General features: G+C 36.0%; 1 pseudogene; it reads right to left on the bottom strand.

Annotated features, from left to right (window-relative positions):
• Positions 1-575: 575 nt before the first annotated feature.
• On the bottom strand, positions 576-19346 carry LOC141403254 (uncharacterized; annotated as a pseudogene).
• Positions 19347-19931: the final 585 nt, after the last annotated feature.

Raw genomic sequence — 19931 nt, 5'->3', positions numbered from 1 at the left:
AATCTCTTTAGGCGATAACTGTTCTTTCTCTCTTTGTTCTATCGGTGACATCTCTGGATCACTTCCATCACTGTCATCAGCAAATTGTATATCGTCCATTGCTAATGAGGAATATTTGTGTAAGTTACTTGGAGATTTAACAACTAATGTTTTCTTTTCAAATATAAGAACCATACATGGAAGCGGTCCCTAAGGTGGTTTCACCCTCCACTTCTTGGTGGTTTTCTTTTCGTACTCATTGAGGAGTATAGATTCTTCATCATTGTGTCCACCTAAAGACATTAAAGATTTTGATTGTTGCCTTGCGGCTTTCGGTTTCCTTTGGCTCAGATATGGTGTAGATTGTGCGGAGGGCTTTTGAGAATTTAAATAACAATTTTCATTAAACATCGGTTCTGGGGTTTTATTATCATTTTTGTCTGTAGTGTCGGGTATATCATCGAAAGGTGGTACCCATATATAATGCGCTGGATCCATAACTAAAAATGACCCAGGCGCTGCACTAGCATTTGTAACATTATAGTCATAATAATACAGCTCAAACTCCTCTTGATTTCCTAAGTCCACCACCTTTCCTAGGCATTTGTGCTGCATATCGTAGTTAAACTGGCATCAGTTGAGGCATTAGAACAGCAGGTCTATAAAGAAAAGAAGAAGGAAAATAGAAACGAAACAAAGGAAACCAAAACAACAAATATTAGCATAAGTCCCTCCACCCAACCTCCCGAACAAGTTACAACTTACAATTTGTCGCTCCTGCTCCTTGTGAACAATTACAGACTTCAGAGATTGACAGTCGAGTTTCTCTCCCATATATGAATTAGTCATCTTCAAAGTGGCTGCATCATAACGCTCCGAATATTTACTACTTCGCTTGATATTCATTGGTGGGCTTTTACGAGCACATATCGAGGACATTCCTGACGGAAAGTATTACCGAATCCTTGTCACTATCCTTGCTTTTCATACCGGTATTTTTCGGATAATTTTCCTCTTCCTTACAATTTGAAACATCACTGGTTAGATGATTTGTCAAACCTTCTTCCGTAGATGGAGTACGACCGGTGGTGTGCGAAATGATTTCATTCTGCAGTGTAGCTATGGAGTCAGTGCTACCAAGTTCATCAACACAACAAAGAAGAATGTAAGTTTTTTCTTTTTATTTGAAAGTGAGATCCAAATATCTTTGTGATTTTTTCAAGGAAGAATATTTTTTCAAGGACAAACAGTCCGTAAAAACTTGGATTAAAAAAATCATGGACCAACAGCCCTTGAGAACGTGGACTTTTTTAAACAATAATTTTTCAAGGACCAACAGTCTTTGAAAACCTGGATTTTTTAAAGAATTTTTTGTCAAGAAACAATCGTCTTTGAAAAGTATGATTTTTTAAAGAATACTGGTAGTCCTTGAAAACGCTGATTTTTTAAAAATAATATTTTTAGCAAGGCCTTAGAACCCTAAATTGTTTTTAAAAGAGTATTTTTTAATTACCTACAGTCCTTAAAAATGCGGATGTTTTAAAGAATATCTTTTCAAGCACCAACAGAACGTGGTCTTTTTTAAAGAATATTTTTCAAGGACCAACATTCCTTGAGAACGTGGACTTTTTTAAAGAATAATTTTTCAAGGACCAACAGTTTTTTAAAACGTGTTTTTTTAAAGAATATTTTTATACCCTCAGCCTTTAGGCTAAAGAGGGTATTTACACTTTGATACGACCAAAAATGTGCCTCATCGAAATAATGGTTTTAGACCCCAAGTATGTTTGTACGATATCCGTTTCATACAATTTTGAGTAGATCTAGCAATGTCCGTCCGTCTGTCTGTCTGTCTGTCTGTCGGTCTGTCTGGCTGGCTGGGGCGCACGATAACTCTCGAACGGATCAATCGATTCCGTTCAAATTTTGGGTATCGAAATATTTTGTCCATATTCGATTTAAGTTCGAAGATGGGCCATATAGGTCCACTCCTTCAGGCACCTCCCCCACAAATGTTCAAAAATTGTCGCAAAATTTGTGCGCACTATAACCCTTGCAGGGAATAACCGATTTGGTCCATACTTTGCACATCGTGTAATTTCTACCAAACTTAGATGAGGTTCCAATATGGACTCAATCGGTCCACTCCTTCGGGTACCTCCCACACAAAATTTCGGAAAAGTTCAGTTTAGGACCTGGTCTCGAATCGCCTTGGTTTTTGTTTACGCACGTTGTATTCGCTGTCCTCTATACGACGCTGTAAGTTTCATTAGGGGCAAGTCCATACTTCCTGAGGAAATAGCCTGAAAATTACAAAAAAAACCCTATGACACCATGTGTTGTGGTTGGAGCGCAAGATAACTTTCGAACGGATCTGCCGATTCGGTCCAAAATTTGGCTTTCGTAATATTTTGTCCAAACTTAGTTCAAGTTCAAAGATGGATTATATCGGTCCACTCCTTCCGGTACCTCCCCCACAAAAGTTCGAAAATGTTCGGAAAATTTGTGCGCACGATAACTCTTGAAGGAAGTGACCGATTTGGTCATTACTTTGCACATTACGAAATTTCTACCAGACTTAGGTGAAGTTCCAATATGGACTCAATCGGTAAACTCCTTCGAGTACCTCCCACACAAAATTTCGGAAAAGTTCAGTTTAGGACCTGCTCACGAATCGCCTTGGTTTTTGTTGTAACATCTTGTATTCACTGTCCCCTATACGAAGGTACAAGTTTCCTCAGGGGCAAGTCCATACTTCCTCAGAAAATCGCCAGAAATTTGCAAAAAGCCCCTATGACACCTTGTGTAGTGGTTGGAGCGCAAGATAACTCTCGAACAGATCTGTCGATGCGGTCCAAAATTTGGACTTCGTAATATTTTATCAAAACATAGTTTAAATTCGAAGATGGGCTATATCGGTTCACTCCTTCAGGTACCTCCCCCACAAAACTTCAAAAACGTTCGGAAAAATTTTGCGCACGATAACTCTTGAAGGGAGTGACCGATGTAATCTATACTTTGCACATCCTAATATATCTGCCAGATATAGATCAGGTTCGAATATGGACTATATTTGTCTACTCCTTCTGGTACATCTCACACAAAATTTCGGATAAGTTCACTTTAAGACCTACGCTCGAATCACTTTGATTTTTGTTGAAGCGATTTGAATTCGCTACCTCCATTACGACGGTAAAAGTTTGTTCAGGGGCAAGTTCATATTTCTTGGGAAAACAGCCTAAAAGGTGTAAAAAACCCCCACTATAACTCTCGAAGTGTTCAACCGATTTGGTCCAACATTTCTTCTTCGTCATATTATATCCAAATACCGGGCAATACCGGCCAACAACTTTCGGTACTTCTTCCCAATATTTAAAAAATGTCACTACAATGCTAGCACGATATCGCTTGAATGGGTAACCAATTTGGTCCAAACTTTAGATCTCCTAATATTTTATCAAAATTTAGTTTAACTTCTAAAATGGCCCATATCGGTCCTCCCTAAGGGTACTAGCCCTACAAAAGTTCAACATTTGTGTCTTAGTGCAGTTAATTCCTTATCCACATTTTTGTCGGCAAGTACATTCGATCTGTCTGGAGGTAAAAGTTTCGCTTTACATTGGCTGATGGTATATATCTGTCGGCAAAGCCGACTGACACTTTTTTACTTGTTTCAATACCAATCGTCTTTGAACATTATGATTTTTTTAAAGAATACTGGTTGTCTTTGAAAATGCTGATTTTTTTAAAGAATCTTTTTTCAAGAACTAAGATTCCTTGAAACCCTAATTGTTTTAAAAAATTTTTTCAAGGACCAACAGTCCTTGAAGGCGTACATTTATTAAAAGATTGTTTTTTCAAGGCCCCACAGTCCTTGAAATCGTGGATTTTTTAAAGAACACTTATTCAAGGACCAACAATCATAGAAAACGTGGATTTTTTAAGAATATTTTTTAATGGACCAACTGACGTTGAAAACGTTCATTTTTTAAAAGAATATTTTTTTCAAGGACCAACTTTCCATGAATGCGTGGATTTTTTAAAGAATATTTTTTAAGGACCAACAGTCTTTGAGAATACAGGTGGTCCTTGATAACGCTGATTTTTTTGAAAATAATTTTTTTCAAGGACCAAGAGTCCTTGAAACTCTAATTTTTATAGAAGAGAATTTTTTCAAGGACCAACTGTAATTGGAGTCGTAATTTTTTTAAAAAGAATATTTTCTCAAGGACCTGCCGTACTTGAAAACCTGGATTTTTAAGGAATATTTGTTTAAGGACCAACAGTCCCTGAAAACGTGGATTTTTTAAAGAATATTTTTTAAAGGACCAACAATACATAAAAACGTGGATTTTTTAAAGAATATTTTTTAAGGGACCAACAATACATAAAAACGTGGATTTTTTAAAGAATATTTTTAAAGGACCAACAATACATAAAAACGTGGATTTTTTAAAGAATATTTTTTAAAAGAATAAAAACGTAGATTTTTTAAAGAATATTTTTTAAAGGACCAACAATAGATAAAAACGTGGATTTTTTAAAGAATATTTTTTAAAGGACCGACCGTCCTCTTTTAACGAATATGGTCCAACCAGTCCCTAAGAGCGGGGCTGCTCACCTTATGGTTGTGGTTGCCTTAATGTTCATCTCATTGATTTCTGTCTCCCTTGCCAAATTCTCAGCATTTATCGAATGCCTTAACTGATGTTTGGTGCGCATTTTTACCATATAAATAACCTCCGATATGAGCATCATAGTAGACATGGCTCTTAAAGGTGATCTGGCCAGTGAATTCATTGAAGCACGGGATGTATGCAGACGAGAGCCCTCATCACTACGCTTAGTTTTGGTCAGGTGATATTTGCGATGGCGTATCACATATTGGCCCCCATGAAGAAAACATCATTTTATGATAAAGTGAAAGGGGATTCGGAGTCTTGAAACTTACCCAACAAAGCACTTTTCAGAATAATAATACTGGCAAAAGTAATGGCAACTAAGTGGACCAATTTAACTTTGATCTTTAATTTAGGTTTTGGTAAAATTGTTCTATTTTTCGCAGTCAAATCTGTGACTGCCATAACAGGTTTCGACGAGGCGCTTGCAAATTTCCTTAGAACATTGAAACAAATAATCCCCAAATAAGGTTTAACTAATTCATCGCTCTCCCCCACCATATACAGAGACAAAAACACTTAGCAACTAGTTAGCTAAAAAACCACCAGTACATGTTTGCAATGCTGCCACCGCTACCATCATCACCGGCAAAGAATTCCAATAACAATTGAGCTCCGCTGGATTCCACAATAATAGGTGAATTACCATTAGTCTGCGATGCAGTTGCTCCCACAGTATAGCTGGTGCTACCAACAACCCCAATCCCTCCTCCACCACCCTGTAACTCCATAAGTAATGTTGATGATAACACTGCTCAACAAAATTGAAAATGTTGAATGTTTCAGACGAAGTTGCAGTTGTTTCTAGATGAAATCGGCGAGTTATTTTCAAATCCGGTCCCGGTTTTTCTCCATCAGCTCTTGTTTTTGAGATATAGCTCAAAATCGGTTTTTACGAGTTTAACCCAGACTTTCGTTATTTTCGGATTCAAACAAATATTTTTTGTGGGTTTTTCGACATTTATATATTAAGGAGATGTTGTACGCTCGATACAAATCGTTTTTGAAATAGTTATGGTGAGTACATATCAAAAAAATATAGAAAATATACGACGGACCTTGTAAAAATTGCATATTTTGAGTACTTTAAGCTGTAATTACGTCATCGGGGGAAGTCATAGGATCTTCATATGGTACTCCGGATATGCTTAGGATGTCTACTATATAGTCCAGTATTCACATATATAATATAAAGTTCATAGCGCCCATGATTCGGCCATAACCTAAAAATCATCATGAAGACTGCCATTGAAAAGTAAGTGGCTTATGTGGTAATGATATCGCTGGTAAATTATTTCCCTTTAGCAGTCTTCATGGCGATTTTTAGGTTATGGCCGAATCATGGGCGCTATGAACTTTATATTATATATGTGAATACTGGACTATATAGTAGACATCCTAAGCATATCCGGAGTACCATATGAAGATCCTATGACTTCCCCCGATGACGTAATTACAGCTTAAAGTACTCAAAATATGCAATTTTTACAAGGTCCGTCGTATATTTTCTATATTTTTTTGATATATACTCACCATAACTATTTCAAAAACGATTTGTATCGAGCGTACAACATCTCCTTAATATACTAATGTCGAAAAACCCACAAAAAATATTTGTTTGTATCCGAAAATAACGAAAGTCTGGGTTTAACTCGTAAAAACCGATTTTGAGCAATATCTCTAAAACAAGAGCTGATGGAGAAAAACCAGGACCGGATTTGAAAATAACTCGCCGATTTCATCTAGAAACAACCGCAACTTCGGTTGAAACAAAAGTCCTGTTGACCAGTGTAATGATGGTCCATAACGTATTTTGATGTATTGTGTGGCACACGGCAAACGTAGAAAGCTTAACTGCAAAAGCGATTGTCTCTTCACCATCAACCTGAAATGAACAGAGGATAAATGGTGAACGCATGAATGTCGGATGGGTGTTAGTTAAAGGTGGGAGATTTATTTTTTGTGTTCTTGCTCAATGGACAACTCACATTGCCTAGACCTGTGGGGAAAAACAGAAATGTGCGTATGGGTTTCTGCTGGCGATAATGCAGGCTATGTGCCACTATTATTTTCGTCTATGCAGTCGATAACATTTCAATATTGAATTCATCATTCATAGTGTGCGTTAACTTCCGTTGACTGTTTGAATATTCAATGTTTGGGACAGCCACAATCGAATGAATTTGATTCTTAACCCTTATGCGAATGAAAAACCAAACATACCATGAATATTAATAGTAGTAACTTAAAATTTCTGAAAATTTTTTTTCCTAAAAAGGTACCTAAGGGACTAGTGCAAACTATTACTGTAGAGTATTTTCTTCAAGTGTACTAACTCGACGCCTCAACCCAAGCTCTATTTTCCTAAGACGTATCAGTCTTTACTCCTGCCTAGTGTCAGATATGACTATCCGTCAGCAAGGGTTCCGTAAACAGTACAGAATATAACACACATATTAACTAGACTAAACTAGAACCAGAAGAGAGTGAAACCGGGAGTTCCCCAAGGTGGGTTGATATCTTAGATACAAATACGGTTTATGGTAAGCTATGCGGCTCCTATGTAGTCCTCGTATAGAAATGAAGGGCGATGGAATACATACAAAACTATCAGAATACCGCTACAAGAACTGCATGTCATCATCTGCACGAAGGGAGAAAGATTGCTCCAGTACGGAAACACGATAGAAAGCTCTCATTGTAGTTCTCGCTCGGATGTAACTTTAAAATTCATCGTAATCCCCATTTAGTGGATTTTTGTTCGGAAATTTATTTTGCAACTCCAGAGTTTTGTGTGTTTGGGTTTAAATCGATTTAAGTGACATTCAACCACACATGCGTTAAACACAATATTCCCCTGAAATACAGGTGGGAAATACGCAGATGTTATGACGATTAACATACATCTGCTCTATTATGATGAATTTTAATTCCGATTGCAACAGCGAAACAGACATCAACAATTCATGAATCGAATAAGTGTTTTGGTGCGAAAGAGTTTAATGTGTGCAAGTGTTGGTGTTTATTATGCCAACATAGGTGGCAACTAAAGTTAAATGAAACAAGTAATAAATCAGGTATATATCCAGAGCCTATGAGTCAATAACGTTTAAACGATACTAATGTTTATTTAAGGCAGAATGAGAGGACGTGACTATTCTCCATTGCAAATCTTTAATAACTCATATTTAAAAACAAAAATTAAAAAAAGGTTCAATCGGGTTTGCCTAGATCTATGCACACTCAGCACATGTCTGTGAAAAGTTTGATAAAACGGTCTGAAACCAGGCAGTAGACTGACCAAGGCTTACATTTTTAGGACGATTCAACCAAAACAGTCGGCACAGGACCTCAAGCACTATATCCGTTTGAATAGTCCTGAAGCACTTTAGCGAACATATTTATTTAAACTTTTGTGTGAGAAGTCCTGAAGGAGTTGAACGATATAGCCACTCATAGATCTTTATGACCTTTTCCAAGGTTTTACCAGTTTTGACATATAGAAGTTCAAATTGGTAGCATACACTGACTCCATCGCCTGCTTAAAAAACAATGACTAGAATCTTCAAGAAGCAGGCGATGGAGTCAGTGCATTGTCCCAATGTGAACTTCTATATCTCAAAAATGGTAAAATCTAAAAAAAAGTCATAAACCAATCATGTAAAGAATTCTGACAGCTACAACATTTTCTCCAGTCTCATTTCGATAGAACTTGTCTTTTTCAAGTAAAATCCTGAAAACCTAAAAAATCCCTAAAAATTTTCCTTTAACTACTGTCATTATTATTGCTACTGACGCCATCGGAAGTCTGTACTTATCTGGTTAGTTCGTCTGCTTTTTATGTGACAGTGTTCTTTTTATGTTCACAATGGAAAAAATTCCTATTGACATGCGATGCTGTACAAGTATCTCCGCCTGAAGAACACTGCGGAGATACGGTGAAGATCAGCTATTCGAATCTTTCCTTAGCATAGCACTGAAGTTCAAAAAAATTTCCAAACTTTGAGAGCTTCTCCTGCAAAACTCACTATTTAGACTTAGCATACTATTATTTGGAGGTGTGGATATGTTCCCACAACATCCCTGAATGGACAAGGGAGACTTATCTCATATCAATGAGTGCACGCCGATTCATATTGGCTCAATGATATGGGACCTACTTTTTATTGCCGAGTCCGAACGGCGCACAGTGTTGCCGCGTGGACAAAAATCAAAAAATGTGATGTTAACTTTTACATATGTTTATGTTCTTTTCTTACAGTAAACACATCCGATACAACGAATCTGAACGAATTTTGTCAATATATGCGCCCATAATGAAGTTATATATCTTTAAATATGAAAAATATTTCCCAGGTAATCTAAACCGATAATGACATGAAAATTAGACGGCATTTAAAATAGCATTTTCTGAAAAGTTTGTTGATAACACTATGCAACACTGAAAATGCAAACAACTTCTAGTATGCATTTTTTGAAAGTACATATTTAGACTACAAAAACCCTAGTAGAGTTTTGTCCTGTCAGATCCAGTTCGGATTTATGGCCTCATCTAAACCGGGCTAAATCTACACTTTTTTGAATTTATCAGGCCTTTATCTCAGAAAGGAATAGGAATTTTGCCTTGCTGTCTTTAGCAATATTGTAGCCCTAAACTATTAGAACTTATCTTTTAAAAAAACCACATAAGAAAAACTCCATCTAGGGCATCAAAATCTATAAAATATAGAAAATTTTACATAATTGCTGAAATTCTGGTCAGTATCGGCTAAGCTATTGGGAGTTGAACCAAGTCGCCGTTTGCAAAAATCTTCCAAATAATGTTCTCAACAATTCTTCAGAACATTCTGAAACTCTAAAATGCTTACTTCATGTTGTTTCAGCGGTATTTTGTATCATATATTTTAGAACATGTATTTCAAATACAGTTCACACCAACAGTTTTTTCTCGCATTTCGGAATTCACTACATTATTGAAATTTTTATTAAATAGTCGTTGAAAAATTTACTGAAAACAACGGCATAGAGGCATTTTACAACAATGACATGTTCAAGAGTTATGTATTACATTCCAGGGAATATTTTTCCAAAGGAAAATATTCAGAAAAAATTAACGGTTTTGGAGATACGGTGCGAAATTTATAAAAATTGTAGAATTTTTGCATATATTTTGAAATTTGAGGCGATAAATGTAGTTTTTCGAGTTCATTATTTATCCAAATATTTTATTCTTGTCCTTATCTACAAATTTGCTTCAGAGGTCAGAAGAAGATTCGCATTGGTTTCAGAGATACAGCCCTGAATTTCTTTAAAAACTCAATATTTAACCATGTTTAGATGGGGCCATAAAATCCGAACTGGATATGACACAACAAAACCCAACTAGGATTTCTTGTCGCTTGGGTCTGTACTTTCAAAAAATCCTCAGTTCGAATTGTTTGCACAAGATCACCTTAAAAATGTTGCACAGTGTAATCCACGACCATCCAAAAAGTAATTTTAATCTAACAAAATTCTTCAAAAATATTTGTATTTTTCAAAATTAAATTCATTAAAATTAATTTACCTTTCACGGGCAAAGTGGGTACGCAATCCATTTGGACATCAGCCACCGCTCCACAGTGTCACGACCGTGGCCAAAAATGGTAAAAACTAAATACTTCGTTGAACAAATTTATTGATGGGGAGTGATAGAAAACATATTAATTAAGAAGAATCTGAATTTTGATACTGATACGTGAAGTAGTTTTTGCTATATGAGGATTTAAATCCAACAATTTTAGTTAATACGTATTTTTGTGTGTTTTTTTTCTAAAACTAATAAATTATATTATGCGTTAATATTTAAAATTTAAAAGTAACGGTCGCTGCAGAAATGGTTCCTAAGTTCTCTTGGGATGTAATAAACTTGGCTACACCTTTGTTTGCATGTAAATATTAATCATATGGTGTTTACATTTACCCAAACATGTATTACTAAGTTTATTAATTTTCTGAAGCAAATTTTAAATTGAGTGGAGTGGGAAAAAAATTGTACAAAAGTGTATATCGATATTTTTTGCTGTATGAGTAGAAAAAAGTGAGTACTTCAAATATATAAAGGTCCCAGCTGCAGAGGTTTGCAGACGAATGTGTCACTTCTCTTTTTCAGCGACCACCTCACTGAGAGGATACCCCCTTTTTTAACAAATCGTTTTGCGGTGTTGGCTATAGCCCGAAAACGAATGAACCGATCATCATATATTTCTGTGGGCTTATTAAGTACCTAATAGTCTTGCTTTAAAACGAGAGAATTTTTAAAAATATAACTTTTTAAAAAAAATTGTGAACAGCGAAAATCAAAATTCGATTTTTTTACAAAAAATTGACCGTTTTTTGACCACTAATCGGTTAAAAAATTTTTTAAAGGAAATTTCTCATATATAAAGACAAGAGTTTGATATATTCAATATGCTCACAAACAATATGAAGACTAAACACCAAATTTCAGTCATATCGGGTGGATATTGAGGCCACAACACTCAAAACACCGAAAATGAGGAGACACGGTTCTATGGGGGCTATAGGAAGACGAGGACCTATACCGACATATTTCTGGTGGAAGGTTATAAGTCCCCCAACGGAGACTTAATACCAATTTTCAGCCATTTCGGTGTGATAATCAGGCTAAAACCTCCAAAATACCGAAAATCGGGAGGTACCGTCCTATGGGGGCTATATGAAGGCGTGGACCTATGCAGACAAATTTCATGGTGAAGGTATAATGCCCCCTGCGAAGACTAAATACCAAATTTCAGCAATTTCGGTGTAATAATGAGGCTAAAATCTTCAAAATACCGATAATCGGGAGGTACCGTTATATGGGAGCTATATCAAAACGTGGACCTTAGCCCACAATTCTCTGTTGGAATGTTTGATACCTCTGCCGAAGACTAACCACAAAAATGTAATACTTTCGGTTGGTCATTGTGTCTTAAACATTCAAAATACCGAAAATCGGGAGGTACGGTTCTATGGGGGCTATATCAAAACGTGGACCGACCAACCCAAATTTTTGTCCTGAAGATTGTAAGTCAATAATAGGTACGTGTACCAAAATTGATGCACCTACAACAACTCCTTCTATTTTTGGCCACAGTTAATATGGACTCGCGACATAGTGCGCTCCCGATATGGCCTGGGTGACATAGACAAAACAATATTCCACATATTTCTCTGTAAACAGCTCACAATTAAAATAAAGGGAATATTGATTTTTCACCACTCTTTGCTCGGCAATATAATGCAGCGAAGTTGGTGGCTTTAAAGAGGTCATATTTGCTCTCAGCTTGGATATTCATAAAGCACTCCAATTCCCGTGTGAGGATCACATGGAAATATGCTGCGGGCAATAACATTGAAAACATATTTCTCAGTCTAATCGACGGAGAGAAATCTCCTAGGTACTGGTATCATCGGCCTTAACTCCACCGCTTATTTTCCAGCCAAGCCGAAGAGGTCAGATGATAATTTAAACGACTTTTGCTTTGGAAACCCCCGCACTTGTTCGGCAAAGAGAATACTTGATTTAGTGATGTTCTCAGGCATAAGTTGAGAGCAATGACGTTCCTTTCCGCAATAGATAAGTTCGGGATATGTTGTCAAACGTACTGGACTAACAATCATTTCAACACTGGGCCATCGTACATCCAGAGTTTTGGTTGTTGTCGTCGATGACATGGTGGATGAAATTTCGCTCGTAGTATTGGAGGGAGTTTTATTATAATTTTAATATTGGACATTAATTGCATTTCATATAGGCCACCCCACATAAAGGCCTGACATGGTACAGCCACCTGCGTAACATTATGCCGTGGATCGGGATAGACTCGTATATTTTGCACAATTTCTTTACGTTTGCGTTGTATAACTATGGTGTCATTGGTAGGTGTTGCATGAGTAGAAGAAATTGTGGCTGTGGGGGTTGTGGCATCTGTTACCGTAATCGTTGGTGTCACTGCATCATCTTCGTCAATGTATTTACTAATGACTAGGGTATTTGTAATGAAATTCTCCGACTTCAGAATGAACTTCGCTAGATGCTACCTCGTTATTGGTGCTACGTGATGTTGTGGATATTCCATCCTGCTGCCTTGTTTTATTCTTAGATTTGCCTCTTATAGTGGCATCTGACGAGAATTGTATCTGTATGTGTAGATCTCCACTCAACGCCGTAAAGTGCTTGGAGTCATAAGACGACCCTATCGTATTGCCAACACGTGACCTTTTTGTTGTTTTGGTTTTGTAAAGATTTCATAGTGGCAGAATTCATTGATGAAATGGACATTTTCCATTGTCAATATTAAAGTGTTGGTAAGCCACAGAGGAGGAGGAGCATGAAAGGAGACAGAAGAGAAACCAAAAAATGTTAGGTTAAAATTATTGAGATATACTTACACACTGCATAACGGAGTCATAAAAACTGCGAATAGTATAAAAAGAGGATTAAAACATGAGAGGATATAACTTTTGCGACGAGAACGAACAAAAAGAAACAATACATTTGCGATACCCAATCTACTTCATCCACCCTAAACAACACCAACAAAAAAGGGTTGTGAAATAATTAATTTAATCTCAGTTTTCGGTTTACCTTGCCTTCTTTCCAATAAACAGAAAAGAGGTAATTTAGATAAATCTTTAATGCAATTTTTGCAACTGTAATTTAATATCTTTATTATTTTTCTAAGAATAAAATGTTGGTATTGAGATAAAAGTATCCTTAAAACTCACAACAAAGTAACAACAACATACATTTCATTTCTCATTGAGTGTGAGAAAGTTAATCAACAAATCTATGTCAACTGTTGAGGATGTTCCTAAGATGAATGGTGCAATAAATTGATGACTTGAAGCTAACATGCAACCCTTTCCTAAAGGTTGAATTAAGGTCATTATATTGAGTTATAAATCAGACAATTTGTAATCTAATATATTTTTTAAGGAAGAAACAATAACGATTGGAGATCTGAGGAAAATCAGAAGGTGAATACGACAAACATAAAGGAAAGGGATCAAGGGGTCTAATGACACATGTCGGAAAAGTTAAAGAGAGAAGGCTATTATATGGAGGCACTACATTATAATGAAATTAGTCTGTAGAGCTATGATTTGCCGAAAAATAAAACAACAAGTGGCAAGATTGTTGTATGCGCAGGTCATCTTTTACCAGAAATCACACTGATCAAGTTTTAATAGTCCATAAAAAATGTGGTTGATGTTTGATGAGACATTGCGCTTTACTTCAGTCACTTCTTGTTAAGATTTTTAATTTTGCAGAAAAATCGAAAAACTCAAAAATCCAATAAAGTGAAACTTTTTTGTACACATGAGATCGATGAAGACTTTTATTGATTTTTTTTTATTTTATTATTATTGTTATTTTTGATGATCCAAATAACTTAACATTCTGAGCCGATTTATATATGTACTGACGGATGTTTGTCCATGTATTTCTGTAATCAAAGTACCGAGAATTGATGACGGTCATGTCTTATTCAAAGAACGAACGTTATTGGTTTTGGTGAGAATCGGTCCAATATACATACATATATGGCTGGAGCGCACAATAACCCTCGAACATATGATTTGGTCCAAAATTTGACCTTCGTTATATTTTGTCCAAACTCAGTTTAAGTACTAGGATGAGCCATATGGTCCACTCTTTCACGCACCTCCGCCACCAAAGTTAAAAAAATGATCGGAGAAATTGTGCACACGATAACTCTTGACGGGAGTAACCGAATTGGTCATACTTTGCATATGGTAATATTTCTTCCAGGGTTCGAATATAGACTACATCGGTACACTGCTTCTGGTAACTCCCTCACAAAGAAAGTTTATCTTAAGAGCTTCTCTCGGATCGTTCTGTTTAGCTTGTTGTCCTCGCGGCACCCTTTACGACGGCAATTTTTTTCGGGGGATAAGTTCATACTTTCTGAGATAATGACCAAAAAGCTCCAAGAAAACTAGACGGCAACAACTAAAATAGCAAATTCGCAATATAATTCTCGCAGGGAGTTTTTGAGTGATCCAAACTTTGCGCATCGCTTATTAAGATTTCAATTGTTATTGTTCAAATTTAATAACTTGCTCGAAAGCATTACGATTTAACTTAAATTTAAATACCTATTGTAATTGTTTTAATTTTATGTATACGTATACATACATACATACATATTTATGTATCTGTGTCCTTGAGCCATCAATCACATTCTCCCCTCAAATAATATTATTGATTACCGAACATAAAGACCTATATTATTCCAAGATGCAAGAACACACACACGCTCAAAATTTCGTTGTTCGAATATTCCATTGCCTTTAAGTCGTATTAATATCCTCGGAATTCCCGCTTATTAATTACAAGCTCTTATGTCACTGGAATCCTTGAGCACATTATTGTCCGAAATCAATAATTTTGTGGATATTATTTATATACATCCTTCCTTCCCTCCCTCCATTTCACGTATTCATTTAATATATTACAAGTGACAGCTGCCAATAAAGAACTTTCGCAATTAGAGCAAAATTGCGTTTAATTAAAAATCGTTATTTAAAGATTTATCTTCTTCTTTCGCTAGGATGTACAATACAAGTCAAATCAATTGAATTCAAAGAAAATTACAACAATAGCAACATAAGCACAAGAGAGTATGTAAACAATTGTGAAGAAATTTAATCAAAATGAAGCCGATAATATGTCACGGAATATTGAAAGGCGTTTAAACGTATGGCATGTGTGACAAAAGATGTCAGTGTGAGTGCATGGCTGAATTGCAGATAAATTAATTCATTATGTGGTTAGTTACTTATGGAGGCGTCCAAGTGTGAATTCCAATAGCTTATTAAAATATATTATTAAAGAATCCATGATATTATTCATCAAATTTTTTTTTTTTAAACTGTCACATTTATTAGTATGTTGCTCTTGAAAATTTTTCTAAAATAAAAATTCAGGTTTGTTTGTTTTATTATTTATTCTTGGGTCAAATTTAGTAACTCAAATTTCACCCTCTTCCTGTCAACCGATTAACCTGAAATTTTGTATACACTTTGGATTTTGGTGACAATACAATTATGTTTATTCATTATCATTATAAATTCAACATGGCCGCCGCTACAAAATGGCGGATAACGTAGGTTTTATCAATCTCAACAATATGGGTATCAAATGAAAGGGCTCAACCAGTAGAATACAATGTACTATATAAAATTAAAATCCAAGATGGCGGCCTCTACAAAATGGCGGATGACTTAGGTTTTATCAATCCTTTGCAAACACGATTTACTTTCACGGTACAATAACAACATATCTTACACGTCAAAACAAGCCAGATGCTGAATTTATAAATATGTCATTGAAACAAAACATAATAGCTTTAAGTATTTCATATTATGTTCATTTTAAACTTGTATGAGATTAAAAAAAAAAGACTCAATAAACTTGAATTGAATTGAATTGAAAAATTGCTCTTGAAAATTTTTCTAAAATAAAAATTCAGGTTTAGTGGGCTAAGATCATAAAATCCTAAATCTTCTCTGCCTTTCCCGAAAGCAAAATAAGCAAGTATATACCCTCCACCACGAGTTCTATTGAAGTAAAATGGAATAATTAGTTTCCTTTCGTGTATGAAGAAGACTTAATACTAAATTTCAGCAATTTCGGTAAAACAATGTGAGAAACCATTCTATGGGGGCTATTTCAAAACGTCGATCTATACCGACAAATTTCTGACGGAAAGTTTTTAGACTCAAAGAAGACTAAATATCAAATTTCCTATATTTCGGTAAGAGAATGTGGCTTAAACTTAAAAAATAATCAAAATCAAGAAGTACGCTTCTATGGGGATATAGGAAGACGTGGACCTATACTGATAATACTCTTCTGGAATATTTTATAACTCTTGGAAGACTAAATAACGAATTTCAGCCATTTCGGTGGGATATTGAAGTCACAATCTTCAGTATTATGAAAATCGGGAGGTACCGTTCTAAGGGGGCTATATCGAAACGTGGACCTATACCGACGAATTTTAGTCGGAAATGGGGCAATATGAAAGCGTGGACTTGTACAGACAAATTTCTGGCGAACAGTTTTATATGACATTGAAGACTAAATACCAAATTTCAGCCATTTTGGTGGAATATTGAAGCCATAACCTTCAAAATACGGAAAATCGGGAGGTACCTTTCCATGGGGGGCTATATGAAGGCGTGGACCTATACCGACAAATTTAAAGGGGAAGTTTGAGTACCCGCAACTAAGTCTAAATACCAAATTTCAGCCATTTCGGTGGAATGTTGAGGCCACAACGTTCAAAATACCGAGAATCGGGAAGTACCGTTCTATGGGGGCTATATGAAGGCATGGACCAATACCGACAAAGTTCTGGGGGAAAGTTTTATACGACCAACGTAGACTAAGTACCAAATTTCAGCCATTTCGGTGTGATAATGAAGCTAAAACCTTCAAAATACAGAAAATCGGGAGGTACCGTTCTATGGGGGCTATATGAAGGTGTGAACCGATACCGAAGAAGACTATGTACCAAATTTCAGCCATTTTGGTAGGATAATGAAGCTAAAGCCTTAAAAATACCGAAAATCGGAAGGTACCGGGCCGGGCCGAACTTGTTATGCCCTCCACCACGAGTTCTATTGAAGTAAAATGGAATAATTAGTTTCCTTTCGTGTATGAAGAAGACTTAATACTAAATTTCAGCAATTTCGGTAAAACAATGTGAGGCACCATTCTATGGGGGCTATATCAAAACGTGGACCGATATATCCCATTTTCAATACCTACCATCCTGCAAGTAGTAAAAACTTCTGTACCAAATATTGACTCTCTAATGGCCGTTATGCAAAGTGTTGAAGTTATCTCATGATGTACTATTTTAATTCCATTTCAGTGACTATATTTAACAGAAATAAATATTTATACCACCGTGGTGCAATGGTATGCACACCCTCCTTGCACACATAAGGTCGTGGGTTCCATTCCCCGGCCAGGCAACATCAAAACACTTTTCAACGGTGGCAAAATACCCCTCAGTAATGTTGGCGACATTTCCTGAGTATTTCAGCCATGTAAAACTTCTCCACAAAAGTGGTGTCTTAGACACGCCGTTCGGACTCGGCGATAAACTGTAGGTCCCATATCATTGAGCTAATATGAATCGGGGTGCACTCATTGATATGAGAGAAGTCTCCCTTGTCCCTCATGGGATGTTTGTAGAACAATTAGTTTTAGTAAATATTGACATTCGATAATAAAATAATTATCCAATCGACAACAATATGCCACTTGTCAAAAAGCATTAACGACAACACTGGTGATGATTAAGTTGAAACATTCTCCTTAAGCCATGGCTGCGAAGGAGATGTTGTTTTTGGTGGGTAGGTGGCACTATATTCCGTGGAAGGATAACAATTACAAACTATTGTTATTGTTGATGATGTACTTGATGTCGATAACTGTGTAGGATGAATTGTTGGCACATTACAGTAATAGTTAGCAGCAGTTGATAAGTTGGGTGATTGTGATGATACTGAGGCCGTTGATAATAATTGTCCTGATTTTACTTTTGTTGTTCTTATTGAAGAAGCTTTTAATATTGCGATGAATGTGCTATTGTTTAGCATATAATCGCACATTTCAAAACGCAGCGCGTACTTTTCGGAACAATATGCCTTTCAATTTTACCTTTTAGTGACATTTGAAAACAAAATTTATGCTATTTTTGTTGCTATTCCACATTTTCTCGATCACCAAGGGAGACTTCTCTCATATCAATGAGTGCACCCCGATTCATATTAGCTCAATGATAGGGGACCTACTCTTTATTGCCGAGTCCGAACGGCGTGTCTTACGACACCACTTTTTAGAGAAGTTTTACATGGCTGAAATACTCAGGAAATGTCGCCAACATTACTGAGGGGTATTTTGTCACCGTTGAAAATTTTTGATGTTGCCTGGTCGGGGCATCGAACCCACGACCTTCTGCGTGCAAGGCGGGTGTGCATACCATTGCACTACGGTGGCACCCAACCAATCTTGTTGTTAAGAAAACAAAAATCTACTAAAGGCCGGCTATTGTCTTTGCCTAAAGTATAGGGCAGTGTTTTTCCGGAAGTGTTATCTTTGTTTTTGTTTTGTTATTATTAGGGTGTTTGTGAGAGTGATAATGTTCAAGGTGGTTCTCTGTTTTCTATTCTCAAACTTGTTCCAATTTTGATGTTGATTTTCTCTTAATCATCGTGGATATTTATTAATATATTAATTATATTTCTCTCACTCTATCTTTTCTTTCAGTTGTTCGCTCTCGCGCTCATTCAAGGACTTGCTCTAGGAGTATTTCGTATTTTAGTCAATTTCTTCTCCAATTCGAATTGCATTTAATCATTAAAAGTACAATAACGTTCCATAGAATGTGGGATGATTTTAAGATTTTATGTTTTTTATTCTTTAACTTTTTTGTGGCATTGTTTTTTATGTCTTTCGGTAGCTGAGTTAATGTGATTTTAACTCATGGTACTAACGTCCAATTGCATGGCTTTGAAGTGCTTGAATGGTTGTTGGGTCGAATGCATTTGTAGCGATTGAATTTCTTTATGTTTCCGTTCGGTTGGTTGTTTGTTTCTCATGTTTCCATTTGACAGTTCTGAGCTATTTATTTAATTCAGGAAATGTTACGGCAACATGTCAACGAGTTGAACACACAAAAAAACGCAGCATCATATCTGCAAAGAACAAAGTAGAAGAGAAGAGGAAAACATCAGTTTTTGGCACAAGCGGAAAATGGAATAAATATCCTTTTATTAAATGTTTCTATGCACATAGCATACAAAACCAAAGAAAAAATGGAAATTGAATTCGCAACGATTGTATTTTATTATTTTAATTTTTCACAAGCATCCGCTGTTTCCGTTGATATTTTCCGTATTTTTTTTCTATCAAGCTTTTTTATTTATTAATTTTATAGTAATTTCCGTTCTCAGCCAGCAGCAAAATGAAGAGATTTAGTTTCACAAGATATACAAAGCAACAAACAAAAACTTGAAAATGTAAAAAAATCTAAACCATAGACAGAAGACCGCTTCAAAGTATGTCATACAGAGGGAAGACAACCTTCAAGAGGTCTTTAACAGATAGAAGACTCGGAAAAGAAAAATTTTTTATAAAAAACCCCTTTAGGTGATCTTCTGAGGATAGAATACTTCTCCAAGAAG

This window comes from Musca autumnalis, unplaced genomic scaffold (assembly GCF_047663935.1).
Source record: "Musca autumnalis isolate F117 unplaced genomic scaffold, ASM4766393v1 scaffold_4, whole genome shotgun sequence".
In the NCBI taxonomy this organism is placed as follows: domain Eukaryota; kingdom Metazoa; phylum Arthropoda; class Insecta; order Diptera; family Muscidae; genus Musca; species Musca autumnalis.
Note: the sequence above shows the minus strand (reverse complement) of the source record. Positions and strands in the feature narration are given on the sequence as shown.